This window comes from Ailuropoda melanoleuca, chromosome 2 (assembly GCF_002007445.2).
Source record: "Ailuropoda melanoleuca isolate Jingjing chromosome 2, ASM200744v2, whole genome shotgun sequence".
In the NCBI taxonomy this organism is placed as follows: Eukaryota; Metazoa; Chordata; class Mammalia; order Carnivora; family Ursidae; genus Ailuropoda; species Ailuropoda melanoleuca.
The window spans coordinates 8,373,958-8,388,608 of record NC_048219.1 but is presented as its reverse complement, the minus strand read 5'-3'; positions in this window follow the sequence as shown (position 1 = coordinate 8,388,608).

Below are 14,651 nucleotides of genomic sequence, written 5' to 3'. Positions count from 1 at the left end.
TGTTGCCCTACACTGGTCCAGGCTGCTTGGAGCCTATGTCTCAACCATCTCGACGTGCTGCCTCCATGATCTCTGACAAAGAAGAAAGAGCTGGAAGACCCTGCAGGGGCTCTTCACTGCTGTGGCCCGCAAGTGACACACATCACTTCTACTGACCGTTCACCAGCCATAAACAGTCGCGTGGTGCGCTTAACTGCGAGGAAAGCTGGGAAGACTTCCACATGCCCAGAAAAGGGAGGAGAACTGACTATTGATGAGTCCCAGTTATGTAGGGGACCCCCCAAAATGTTAGAACATCAGGATTAGAACAGTGAGTCCCAAACTCTGATTTATAGACGCCCTTTATCAGCTTTCTCCTGAAAGCTTTTGAGAAATGCAGATCCCAGACCATGGTCTCAGTTACATTCTAGTGTCCCAGAATCCGTATTTTTAATAAATCTCACAGGTACAGAACAGGTGCAGAACGGGTTTGGTAATGCCTGCAGTGGAGGGTCTTCTGACCACAGGGCTGGGCGTTGCCTCCGAGGTCACCCCAGTTTGCATCTTAAAAAACCTCCAGCTGGGGTGCCTGGGTGGCTCAGTCATTGGGTATCTGCCTTCAGCTCAGTCGTTGGGTATCTGATCCCGGAGTCCTGGGATCGAGCCCCACATCAGGCTCCTCCGCTGGGAGCCTGATTCTCCCTCTCCCACTCCCCCTGCCTGTGTTCCCTCTCTCGCTGGCTGTCTCTCTCTCTCTGTCAAATAAATAAATAAAATCTTAAGGAAAAAAAAAAAAAACCTCCAGCTGACTTGCTTTCCTCTCTCTACATCCTTCATCCTGCCATGGAATTACAAAATGGAATTACAAAGCTCTCTGCGGATGACACCAGCTATCACTTGAAATTCCAGAACCTAGGCCTACGTTCCTCCTACCAACACTAGGATTGGGCCCATTTTATTGGTGGGACAACAGAGGCACAGAATGCTGTACTAGGCCTGAGATTGGCTGACCCTCTCACCCATGTCTGGTCGAAGGAAGAAGCAAATCTCTTGCCCTGAATGCCCCGAAGTCCATCCCCAGGAGATCTGCTTGCCTGGTATTTTCCAGGGCAGTGGTCTTTTAAGACACAGGTGCTCAAAAGCTCTCAAATATCCCCCATTCTGGCTGGTTCTCTCTTTGCGGTTGTTGTTTAATTCCTCTGGAGAACAAGATTGGAAAGACAGTGCTAATTTAATTTCCCAGAATGAATAAAGACAAGACAGTAACAGAGGGTGACGAAGCATTGGGAGCACGTAATTCACACCCCGAGACCAGGCTCCTCGCATCACGACGGCCCTCCCCACGCTGGAGCTGATTAAGCCGGAATGACTGCAGCTAATTATCTTCCTCTGTCTCCAAGGGAGGCTGGCTTCCCCGCCAAGCGGTGGGCATGAGCGGGTTAGTTTGTAACTGGGTGAATGAGGTTAAGGGAAGGAGGGAGCCGGGGTTTGCAGACCCCTCCGGGGCTCACAGATCACCATCAGGGTGGGGTGCGGGTGGGCATATGGAGAACACGTTCATTAGTCCATGGGTCACCAATGAACCTCCAGCACTTGGCATCCAGTATTCCTGGAGGTTGTTTATGGGTCTCCCTGAAAGTGGGTTCACCACTGAGCCCAACGAGAGGCCATCAGGCTGGGCTGGATCCAGAGAGCAGGCAGCAACATCCGCTGTGTTCACAGGACAGCATCACTGTGCACGTGGGGGCATTCATCTCCCTGAGCTCAGGAGGCTTTCATGCCTGCACACAGGAAAGTCACCCATCAGCAAAGCAAGGAGTCTTTCCATGATACCTGTTGGGGTACGCGCTGGTGGGAGGGCATGCAGGAATATTTAGGGACTGGTTTAGCTCTGTACACATGGGTGTGATGTTGTTCGAAGCACCCATATTCATACAGCCCGGGGGGGAATTCCCTGCCCCACAGCTAACTAGTTGTGTGACCTTGACAAAGTTTCTTCTCTAAGCGGGACAGTAATAGCACCCCTGTTAGAGAGTTTTGGTGAGGACTTGACAGATGGTGCCCGGAAAGAGCCCAGCTCAGCCCCCGGCCCACAGGAGGGGCTCCCTGATCACGAGCTACCATCAACGTCAATACGGTGAGGATCCCACGGCTCCCTCCCGGGCGAACGTAGGGGGTACATTTACCCACGATCGCAGAGAGTGGGCTCACAGTGCCGGTTCATCACCACAGTGGCATCTGTGGCCACAGGCAGAGACCTTTCTGTCGCATCTAAGGCCCCGTCCCACCTTCCTTTGTGGCCCCAACAATGAGGACTCGGTCTCTGGCCGGGAGGGAGGGAAAGCAGGTGGAAAGCTGCTCCTCCAGGGCCAGAGACTCTGGAACGTTTTGCAAAGCCAGAGACACTTTGCTGGAACTGAAAATGGTTTGTGACAACAGGAAAGGAGGCATCAGGGAGAGAACAGGAGTCCCAGCACTGACAGGGGCTGACGTGGCAAGTGATTGAAATGCAGCCGAAGCCTGAACTCACCTGCCAAGGAGCGGGCTGCCCTTCTCACAGGTGAAGAATCTGCTGGTGGGGAGGGAGACAAATCCCCACCGTCCTGAGACATCGTGGCTGGCTTTTAATGTCCTTTTTAGTGGAGATTAAAATGAAGACAGCTGGTCTGGGGGCCTGGAAGGGAGGGATCCCGGGCTCTGGGTCATACAGGGCTGGAATTTTTCTGGGGGTGAGGGAGAGGATGGAATCACAAAGATGAAAGGGATTTGGGGCTAGGAAGGCTGGACCAGGTTTGGGTTCAAGAAGTGACCTTGGCCATGAGTGGGGGGTTTCGGGGAGCAGGAGCAGGTGGGACTGAGGAGAGCGAGGTGGTGCTAAGCAGAAGGCTCAGGGTCAGACTATGAACAGGGGACAGTGGAAGGTGGTGCCAACTGTGTGAGGCGCCCAAGCCCAGGGTCACTGTTGGGTTCCATGGCTCCTATGAAGTCTGGGCAGTTCTGGTTTGAGGAGATGGAATGAAAATGCACCGTCTCAGAGTCAGAGAATCACAGAGAGTTGGGGATGAGAAAGGTCCTGAGAAGAGCCAGCCCCATCAGTGGATAGAAGGATTCCAGGTCTAAAGATGGGAGTGATGGGCCCAACACCTCTTGAACCATTAGATTCTTTCCAGCAAATATTCGCAGACCTCAGTCCTTACGCAGAGTGCCGTTCTCCGCCCCGCTGATGTAAAGCTTGGCCACGTGGCTTGTGCTGGCCAAGACAGTGCGAGGGGACATGACATCACTGAGTCTGAGCCAAGTCCTTAAGAAGGCGTCCTGTGCTTCTGCTTACCCTCTTGTGTTTGTGCCATTTTGGGTAAGAGCGCGTCTCAGGAGCCACCGATCCACAGAGGATGAGAGACACGTGGAGCAGACCAGAGCCCCACCCGAGCACATCCGACTCGTGCCCTGGGACAGGCTGCTCCACTGAGTCCCCAGACCCAAGAATAGGACAGACAACCTCCTGACGCTCTAAGTGACTGCCCTTCGGGTGGTGGTGTACACGTCATCACACTGGCAATAGCTGTGGGGTATTTTGATTTATGATGAATATCTTTTTGGTCTTCAGCCCATTCCTGGCACAAAACTCCTAAAACCCTTGAAATTGCATAAGCAAAAGATAAATGTGACTTTTGTTATGCTTCAGGTGACTTTGGGAACATATCTCAGGATGGGGGCTGGTCGCCAAGAGAGCCAACCACGTGACAAGAGGATTAACACTGTCAGTCCCACCCTCCTGACGTCTGCGAGTAAAGAGGGCCTGAAGGTTGAGTCAGTCACCGATGATTTAATCAAGTACTAATCAAGTACGCCTAGATCGTGAAGCCTCCATGAAAACCCGGAAGAACAGGCTCTGGAGAGCTTCCAGGTTGGTGAACCCCCTGATATCTGGGGACAGGGCGTGGAAGCTCCATGTCCTTCCCACGTACCTTGCTCTCTCTGTCTCTTCCAGCCGGCTGGCTGTCCCTGAGTTATATCCTCTTATGGTAAGCCAGCACTAGAATAGTACAATGTTTCTGATGAGTTCTGCGAGCCGCTCTAGCAGATTAAGTGACAGGTGACAACCTGTACTTAAGACTGGCATCGGAGGTGGGGGGCGGGGAGCAGGGCTGCAGACGCCACATCCAGATAAAGCCGAGTTGCAGGACATCCGGCTGGTATTGGGGAATTGCTTACAGTGGGGACAACACCACACACATCGGAACGGGGAGCAGAAGCTGACAGACAGCTCACACAGCAAGGCAGGGGCTGAGCTGGACCAAACCGCAGGCCACCCACAGGAACAAAGGACACCTCTGACACCTCGGTCCCACCAGGACATCAGCCTCTGACAACATCAGAGCTCAGGTCTCACCCTAAGAGGCGGTGTTGGCCAATCATGTGAGGTATGTCGTCTCAGGAGGCCCCCGCTGAAGGCTCAGTGCTCCCTGGAAGGGCGTGTGCCGGCCACTCCCCGTTAGACCCTGTGGGGGTCCCTCTCAGACCCGGGGCCGTGACCCTGCATGACGGTGGCAGGGTCAGCAGGCCGCTGGGAGGCAGCGCAAGCCCGGGGGGAGGGCTGGGCAGCAGCACGGGATGAGGGGCGCCTGGCGGCTGGTGGGTCACATGAGGGAGAGAGGGGCAGGTGTGTGGCGGCCACTGCCCCCCCCCCGGGACCACTCCTCTGCAGGGACAAGCTCTGGTGTGGAGTGAGCAGTGGGGACCACTCTGCTGCACGCACACTTCTCCGTGACCCCGGGCCGGTTGTCTCACTGCTCTGAGCCGGGGAGAGTGACACGGCTCCCAGGGCCGCAGTACAGAGGGACACCGCTTGAATCATGCCCCGTGCCTGGCCCAGAGTCTGGCGTATGAAGGTCCCAGGTAGATGGGGCTACCTCCTGCCCTCCCTCCACCCCGGGCCCAGACACCCCAGACCAGGAACAGGGGCTCCGCAGTCACATTCGTGTCCTGCTCCACTGCCCCCTGTCTATGGGACCCTGGGCAAGCCCCTGCCTTCCCCCGGGCCTCAGTTTCCTCATCAGCAAAGTGAGGACGATCACAGCACCTCCTTCCAAATCAAGGTGAAGACAGAAAATCCTCATGGAGTCCCTGGCATAGGGATCGAAGACTGCATCAGAGGGAACAGGCGTCATCCCAAGCTGGGGGATCTGCAGGGGCCCTTTAAACAGTGAAGCCCTGAACCCACGGAAGGGCTGTTATTCCCACAACTATGGTTCACCCCAAGTGCCCCCTCCAGAATTTCACATGGGGGGTTTATGGCTGCCCAGCTCCTGCCCCTGACACCTTCTCTCTCCCACCCCATCCAGCTTTGACAGAGCTGGTCTAGCTCTCTGTGGAAATGGATTCTCTGTTCATACAAAAATCTCATGGAAAACAGTAATATCTTCAACCTGATTAATGACAGGAGCAAAAAAACTTCAGTATTCTTCCACTGTGTCTTTGCAAACAAGCTGTCCCTCTGTGGAAGAAGCTCATTAAAAACTATTTGGCAAGGGGCAGCTGGGTGGCTCAGTGGGTCGAGCATCTGACTCTTGACCTCGCTCAAGTCTTGGTCTTGGGGTGTAAGTTCAAGCCCCTGCGCTGGGTGTGGAGCCTGCTTTAATAAAACAAAACAAAACAAAACTGTTTGGCAACACGTCTTCTCCTTTTAAGCCACATTATGTTAAAAGCAGTTTCCTCTCCGCTGTTACCTTCTGCCTTTCTCTTCTTTTAAATGAGAGAAGAGAGGGGCACCTGGGTGGCACAGCGGTTGGGCGTCTGCCTTCGGCTCAGGGCGTGATCCCGGCGTTATGGGATTGAGCCCCACATCAGGCTCCTCTGCTATGAGCCTGCTTCTTCCTCTCCCACTCCCCCTGCTTGTGTTCCCTCTCTCGCTGGCTGTCTCTCTCTGTCAAATAAATAAATAAATAAAATATTTTAAAAATAAATAAATAAATAAATAAATGAGAGAAGAGAGACACCCGGCTCTCCTCGGGGGTAAAGGCTCTGGTCCTTCGCTCTGCAAGCTGGGGAGCTAGCGTCTTTCTCCCCACGTGCACACACACACACACACACACACACACACACACACACACCTGTGGCACAGACGTGGCGGCAGCCCTCAGAAGCTCTGCAGGGAGACACAGGAGACGAGATGGCCCGGGAGCCAAGGACCTGAAAGTCTCGGTGCCCAGCGGCCTCCATCTCCGCTCCGAGCAGAAGCAGGCGCTGACACCCCGTTTGTCTGGCCGTCAGGCTGGGCTCATGGCTGTGGAGTTGGGAGCAGCTGAGAGGCGCGGCTTTTAGCTCCTCCCCGCTCCCCTGAGGTCTGACATCTTAAAATTCATGGCATCCCAGCATCTCAGGGCTGCAGGGACTTCCCTAGGCACTTACTGATAACCTGCCGTGGCAGGAACAGGATTGATTACGGTGTGTGTATTTGCAACCATTCACACACACACACGACAATGTTATCTTCACCCAGCCAGCTTCTCCCCTTCCCCTGCCCTCCAAACAAGAATGTTCTCTGTGCGAGACGGTTTCTGATGTGTGTGTACGCGCGTGCATGACGCCCCGTCAGGAGAATCAGCAACGGAGAGAGAAACAAAGGGGAAACCAAGAAGACTATAGCGATCGTTCCCATAATGAAATGGGGGTGGCGACGGGGAGCGGAACGCAGGGCACGGCTCCTTAAGTCTGTGGTCCGGGGAGATTTGTGCAAGGCTCCACAGCACCCCGCTGCCGGGGGACGGGGCCCTGAGAAACTATTGTGTGGGATGCACACGGAGTCTCCGTCTGTTCTTTTCAGCCAATGGAAGCAAAACATGAATTCTTTTTTAAATGACTGCTGGTTACCGGACCGTTGGTTTGGCGACGCCCCTGAGTTGAGACTGGGCCGCCCAGAACCCCTTAACCCACTATGAGGTCATGAACGATCCAGAGCTTTCCCCAAGTGCGCGGCGGGGCTGGGTGCTGGATGTGTCACCCCGATGCCCAGGACTTGACCTGTGCAGTTGGGGGAGGGGATGGGGGCCGCTCAGCCAGGAATCGCCCAACAAACGGAGAAAGGGGAACAAAGAGTCTACTTCTAGGAGTTCATTTTCTAGTCAGAGAGCGTGGGGGACAGAAGTAATGAATAAAAGACGGTCCTGAGGGGAGTGAGCAAGTTCACGCTCCCTGGGCGCCACCTGAAGAGGACTCACACCACCTCCATTTTGACCTCAGACTTTCTAACTAATTCAAGTTCTTGCCAGCCCATCTTTTAACTCAGGGGCGGGGGGAGGGGGGACGACTACCCAGCAGGCAAAGCATCCCGTGAAGGGAACCGAAACTCCCCCCTAGAGCAATAAGGATGAGCCTGACCCCCGCAAGACCCCATGTGACTGACCCCAAGCCAGTGAACAACTTGACCTTGACTGTCCACCAGCTCGGACCCACCGGCCTCTGTCCCACATTCACCTAATATAAACCTGGAGGCCTTCTCAGCACTTTGGAGACAGTCTTTGGGACACTAGTCCCCTGTCCTCCCAGTGTCGGCCTCACTGAAATAAATCCCTCTCTTGTCCCACCACCGCTTGTCCCTCTGCCTTTGGATTTTGTCAGCGGCGAGTGGCCAGACCTGGTCTGTTTGGGACCCTGGAGCCACCCTTGGGCCACAGTTACATGGTTGAAGTCTGGACAGTGGGTGTCAAATCCCCCACCCCACAAATGAAAAAATAGACTCACCCAAGGTCACGCAGCCAGGCAGGCTGGAGCGGGGGTGCACACTCCACCGGCTCTCCAGCCAGGCTCTCTCTACCCACCCTTGGGGGCAGAGGACAGAGAGGCAATGTACAGCTCCGGGGGGTCTGGGCAGGCTTGACAGGAAGGTCACAAGAGTTGAACTTGGAAGGAAGCTAAGGATCCTGACAGGCAGAGGTGACAGGACTCAGGTCATAGGGGAGGGAGGGACATTCCAGGTGGAAGAAGCCAGGAAGTGAGGAAGCCTGGAGCGGCTTGGGGCATAGACAGGATCAGCTTGGCAGGGTCAGCAAGGGGAGACATAACTGGAAAAGCAGAGAGGAGACAAGTCCCTCCAAGGTCAAGGCCCTACACAACTCCCCCAGCCAGCCTTAGTCAAATGTATTGACTCAGTTTGAATCTGAATGCTCAGATCTGTCTTTTCAGCCCTTCAGACTCTAGTTACTTCCCCTGCTCTGTCAACTAGTAGTCAACTCTTGGCCCTCCCCTGGGGCCCTGACTTCTCCTCTAGGCCCCCAAACGGGCACATCCAACCTTCGCAGGCCCTGCAAACTCCACCTGGGCCTCCCTTAAGCCCATCACCCAGCCTCCTCTGGCTCTGCACCCTGGACTGCTCTGAGCCAAGGCAGGGCTGGGGTCAGTGACGAGAGTGGCTATTTTCAATTTTTTTTTAAAGATTTTATTTATTTATTTGACAGAGAGACAGCCAGCAGCAAGGGAGTGGGAGAGGAAGAAGCAGGCTCCCAGCGGAGGAGCCCGATGTGGGACACTATCCCAGAACGCTGGGATCACGACCTGAGCTGAAGGCAGACGCTTAACAACTGCGCTACCCAGGCGCCCCAAGAGTGGCTATTTTCAGATGCTCATCCCTCCTGCCCATTGTCCAGATTAAAGCCACATCTTCCCACACACCAACAGAACGAGTCACTTCCCTGCTCACCACCCACCAACGGCTTGCGATCCCACCATCCGTGGCCAGCAAAGCCATCCGTGCTTCTCTACCGCCCACCACCACCACGTCTCTCCTGGCATTTCCACCACAGGAAGAAACACAGTTCGAGCTGTGCGGACGTTGACCTACCACGCCTAAGCTACCCACCAGCCCCCGCCACTGGGCACAGGCCGAGGCTGCAAACAAACCTGGGCATGTCCTCATCTGCTCCCCCAGCCACAGCCTGTGTCCCCGTCATTTGCTCGCAGCCTATGCTCTCTCATGGAAGTCGGGCCTCATGCTTTCCTTTAGAGCACCCACTGGGCATGGCCGTTATGCCCGCTCTGAGACCCAGCTCAGGGCACTCCATCTCTGTCTGTGCCTGAGTGAGAGGGAGCGCCCATGTCCGCGCGGCGGCACGCTCAGCATGTCTGGGAGGAGGAGGGCGGTTTCCGGCTGGCTGGCAGCCAGCACCGGCCAGACACCTGGGTTTCCACCGTGAGCCTGCTGAGCCGTGGGGTCAGCGTTGCCCTGGGCAGAGCAGCCCTTCTGGAATGGAGATTCCCGTGAAAGCAAGCACATCGTGCTTCCAACATTCTCCAGTTTCCTTCCCAATCATCTGGGGGTGCTGAGCCCTGGACTCAGGCCTTGTCACTGGGCTCAGGTGCTGATGTCACACACCGCACAGACTCTGGATCCAGAGGGGCCCGAGTTCAAGTCCTGTCTCTGCCACTCAAGCCCCGAGTGAGCTGGAGCACGTCCTCGATCGCTCTGGACCTCGGCCTCCCACATGTTTCTGGGGCAAAAGACGGGAACGAAAAATGGTCCCCTGGGAGGGAGAAGAGGATTCAGCTACTGTTTCCTGAGGGCCTACTATGTGCCAGGCACTGTGATAAAGGCTTTCTGTGCATCCTCTTATTTCCGTCTCACTAGAGAGGGAGCCCAGCACTACAATGAGCCTCAATCTGCAGACTCACAAGGGGGTCAGATAGTGGCACGGAGGAGAGGAGTCAGGCTCCGTAGTCAAGCTGACATGCAGCTTGAATCCCTGCTCCAGCCCTGGATCGTTGGGAGAGTCCGAGTGAGTTCTTCAGTCGCTCAGAGGCTTAGTTTCCTCATTTATAAAATGGGGAGTAGCGATCTTGCCGAGCTCTTCTGAGAATCCCAAGAACAAATGGGTCGGTGTCTGGCATATAGTAACTACCCAGCAAGTGGTGGCCTTGGTTATCCACGGTCTCAAGGGTTAAGCATTATTCCTACATCATTTCCTTGCCCTGTGCTGTGGAGAGACATGGAGCTGAAACCAGCCAGAAAAAGAGCCCTGGGGTCCTCATGAACTTCAGGTGGTTACAGAGAGTCAAGACTTCCCCGCCGAGGGTCAACACACAGACACACGGTCACAGTCACGTACATACACATGCACGTACTTTCCCTCCTGCCAGAAGAGGCGAGGTGCTAGCTCTTTGCCAACGGTCACACACCCAGGTTCCTGGTGTGTTGCTCTGTCTGGGCATGGGACCCTATTTGCTGGCACTGGGAAGAGGGCGCATGAAGCCTGGGCAGGCAGGGGGTCCTCACTCAGCCTGAGAGGCCTGCCTGGCTATAGCCTCCTCTTCCTGTTCTTCTGGCCTAACTCCAGCCCATTCTCACCCTGACAGCTAAGAGCCCTCTCGGCACAGGGCCTGGCACGAAGGGGACATGCAGAAGTACTTACTGAACGAATGTACAGATATGAAGATTCTGTCATTCTAGGTGTCTAAGACTATGAATTCTAAGATTCCATGGCTCGGCGATTCGAGAATCTTAAGCTGCAATTACTTTTAACCAGGGTCGCAATCCTGAATGCCCACAGAAGCCAGGCAGGGAACGTGCGTGAGTGACCAGAGCCGGATGTAATGTAAATACACACACCATGTGAGTGGAACAGGCTGGGAGGGCCTGGGGGCCCAACCCCCATCACATCTGCGGCCTGTTCGGAGCCCAGTGTGGCCGAATCTTCAAGTTTTCAGGACATGACGGAGATCTAGATTTTTTTTTTACTTTCTTTTTTTTCTTTCTTTTCTTTCTTTCTTTTAATTGTTGTTGAATACCTTCATTTTTAAACACAGGCATATTTTTTAAAGATTTATTTATTTTAGAGAGAGCATGGGCAAGCAGGGGGAGGAGGAGGGACAGGAAGAGAGAGAATTTCAAGCAGACTCTCGCTGAGCATGGAGCCTGACTCAGGGCTGGATCTCACAACCCCGAGATCATGACCTGAGCCTAAGTCAAGAGTCTGATAGCCGACCGAGCCACTCCAGTGCCCCAAAGCTGGCATGTTTTTAGAAATAATAATAGGGGAAACTATATGTGGGGTTTATGGGAACTTTCTGGACCATCTTTGCAATTTTCTGCAGATCTAATTCTCTTTTAAAATAAAAAATTTTGGTAAAGAAAAAACCACTAGGGCCAAAGAAAGAGACAGGAGCTCAATCGGCATAGTGGGCAGCTGTTCGCAAGCTCTGTGCTCAATCCCATAGACACTAAGTCTGCGCACAGCCAATGCCCAGGGTCTGAGCATCTGCTCCCTCACACTTCCTGGTCCAGCGGGTGGAGGAGGGGCCCACGCCTGGAGGCGGGGCTGGAGAAGACCGAGGGGGAAAGCAGAGCAGAGCAGAAGTGGCGTGGTGTGCAGCAGGGCGGTTCTGGGCAGACATGCTGGTTGACTGGCCTACAGACTAGGAAAAGCAGGAGCCCCAGTACACTACACGTGGGAATGTAAATTGGTTCAGCCGTCACTGAAAACAGGATGGACGGGCATCTGGGTGGCTCAGTTGGTTGAGTGTCCAACTTTTGGTTTTGGCTCCAGTCATGAGATTGAGCCCTGCCTCAGGCTTGGTGCTTATTGGGGAGTCTGCCCTTCCCCCCACCCATACTCTCTCTCTCTAAAATAAGTAAATAAATCTTTAAAAGAAAGAAAGGAAGGCAGGAAGGAAGCAAACAAGCAGGATGGAGTTTCCTCAACAACTTAAAAATAGAGCTACCCTATGATCCAGCCATCCTACCTCTGGGTGTATGTCTGAAGGAAATAAAATCACTATCTTCAACAGCTATCCGCACACCCATGTTCACAGCAGCATTCTTCACAATAGCCAAGACACAAACACCACCTACGTGTCCATGGATGGTTGAATGGATAAAGAAAATGGGGTATATATATATCACAAGGCATATAATGAATATTATTCAGCTATAAAAATTTAAAAAAAGGAAATCCTGCCCTTTGCAACAATATAGATGGACCTTGAGGACATCATGCTAAGTGAAATAAGTCAGACAAAGACAAAGACTGCATGATCTCTTTTATGAGTAGAATCTAAAACCAAACCAACCAAACTCATTGAAATAGAGAGTAACATTGTGTGCCAGGGGGTGGGGGGGGGGCAGGAATGGGGAGATGTTGGCCAAAGTGTACAGACTTCTACTTAGAAGATGAGTAAGTTCTGGGGATCTAAGATACCCACCTGGTGACTATAGTTAATTATATGCTTGAAAGTTGAGAGGAGAGTAGATCTTAAATATTCTCACTGTGCAGGCAAAAACAAAACAAAACAAAACAAAACAAAAAACCCTGTAATTATGTGAGGTGACGGATGTGTTAACTAACCTTATTGTGGTAACCATTTTGAAATACATATGGTTCATCAAATCACCACATTGTACACCTTAAGCTTTCATGGTGTTACATGTCAATTGCATCTCAATGAAGCTGGGGGGGGCGGTGGGGACAGAAGGTTGAGGCCTATCGGGCATCCAAGTGGAGAAGTACAGTTGGCAGTTGGTGTATGAGCTGTGTCCAGGGGAGAGGGGCTATTTTGGGAGTGGTCAAAGTGTAGGTGGTATTTCTATGGGACTGGATGGTCTCCCTTTAGGGGAAACATCGACAGAGGGGAGCAAAGGGCAAAGCAGAGCCCTGGTCTTTCCGTTATTGAGAGGACAGGAAGGTAGGAAGGATTCAGCTAAGGAGACTTAAAAAGGACAAGTCAGAGGGGTAGTGGGGAAGCCCAGGGTGTGTGCCCTGGACACACGGGTGATGGGGGTGGGGTAGATTTTGCCATCCTGGGACCCTCTTTTATCAGATGAGCACAAATTCTGAGATTATTCTGAGTGTCTGACTCCAGAGACTGGAGAGCAATGATTAGGGCCTGGGGCTTTAGAGTCAGACACATCCTGACTCTGCCCCTTTCATTAGCTGTGTGACTTCAGGAAAATCACTTCCCCTCTTTAGAGCTCAGTTTCCTGATCTGTGAGGTAATAATTACTTTGCCTCACCTCACGGACCCCAGAATCTACCTGGTCCCCGTCACATCAGGACAGAGGGCACACGGCATCTCTGACGCCAGCCCTGCTGACAGCCAGCTGCCCTCAGCAGGGACATGACCCACATTACGGGCGGCTCAGCTCTGCCTCTTCTCTGCTTCTCGGTTCCGGGCCTGGCTTCCCTTCTGCCGTTTGATTCTGCCCCTTGGTTGCAGCTCGTTGTGGGCAGAACGTTTCACTGCAAGGAGCAGAACACAGATAGTTAAAGCAAAAGGTATAATGACTTGTTGGCCCACATAACTGGGAAATCAAGTGGGTGGACTGGCTTCGGGGATGGCTGGAGGCAGAGGCTCAAACCGTCCTCCCCGGCATCTATCTTTTTCCTCCTTCTCTTAGCTCTGTATCCCTCTGTTGACACCCTTCACAGGCTGGCTTTCTCCTCACTGTGGGAAAGATGGCCACCAGCAACTCCAGGTTTAGATGATCCTTATAGCTTTCAACCCCAGAGAAAGAAGGCCTATCTCTCTCCCAGGGTCCATACGAATAATCAGAAGGCTGTGTTAATAAAAGAGAAGGGGAGGGTCTGGACAAACACCTCAGAGGTCCCCTAGGTGACCTGATGCCCCCTTTACCTCATAGGCCCCTGGGAGAACAAGGGTCTCTCCCTGGTGTGACTGTAGCCCCACACAGAACGTGAGAGTGACGTCCGTGGGGTCAGCAAGGCAGGGTGGGGCTACATCAAAAGGCTTAGAAGACACACTGGAAAATTCAAGCAAGCACGAATCTGCTCCTGGGCTGTCTGGTCGGAAGCAGAAGAGATGGGAAGACAGCAAGGACTCGACCCCTTATCACAGTCCCCACTGTCCCCACACTCCCCAAAGCCTTGTTAGAGGCCATGCTGCTGTTGTTCTCCAAGGCTCTGGGCCTGGCCAGGCTGCCTCCTGCAGCTGGGGGCAGAGTGAATAAACCACACGGAGGCAGCGGATGCCTTAAAACAGGGCAACAGGGCGGAGAAAATTATTCATCAAGGAAGCAAATCACAAGAGGAACCAATCAGCAGGACCTCCACTCAGCTGGACCAATCAGCAGGGACCCCCAGTGAGGAAAACCAATTAGATGAATTCATCTGTTCGGCCAATCACGTGTTGAGCGCTGCTATGGGTTCCTATTAAATGACAGGTGGGCTGGCGTTGCCTCCAAGCTCCCAAAGACCTAGGACTTCCGGGGCGTCTCCCCACCTCCCCCAGCAGGGGGCACGCCTTTCCCCCCACAGGAAGGGAAAAACGGCCTCGGACTGGGTGGCCGCCTTTAGAGGCATGGAGGGAGGGGGACGCTCACCTGACACTCAGTGACGTGTGGATACCCTGGCATCTCCAGGCTCCTGAAGATGTCACAATGTTATGATCTTCCTGGGAGAAGTGATGAGCGGAACCAGGTGGAAGTAAATATAAGCCTGACTGGAGAGATGGGCTGCTAAATATGTCGCCATGGTGACCACATCCCTGCTGACTTCCCTACTCACCAAGGCGGACAGCAGCAGTTAGAGGAGAAGGTGCCTGTCAGGTCCTCCTGGGGGGCCCACTCCCCAGTTTCGGTCTCATTCAGGAGACTGAAGACCTTCAACTCTGTTCATTCGTTCCCTCCCTCATGCCATATATTTACCCAGCATTGTTCTGCTTTGAAC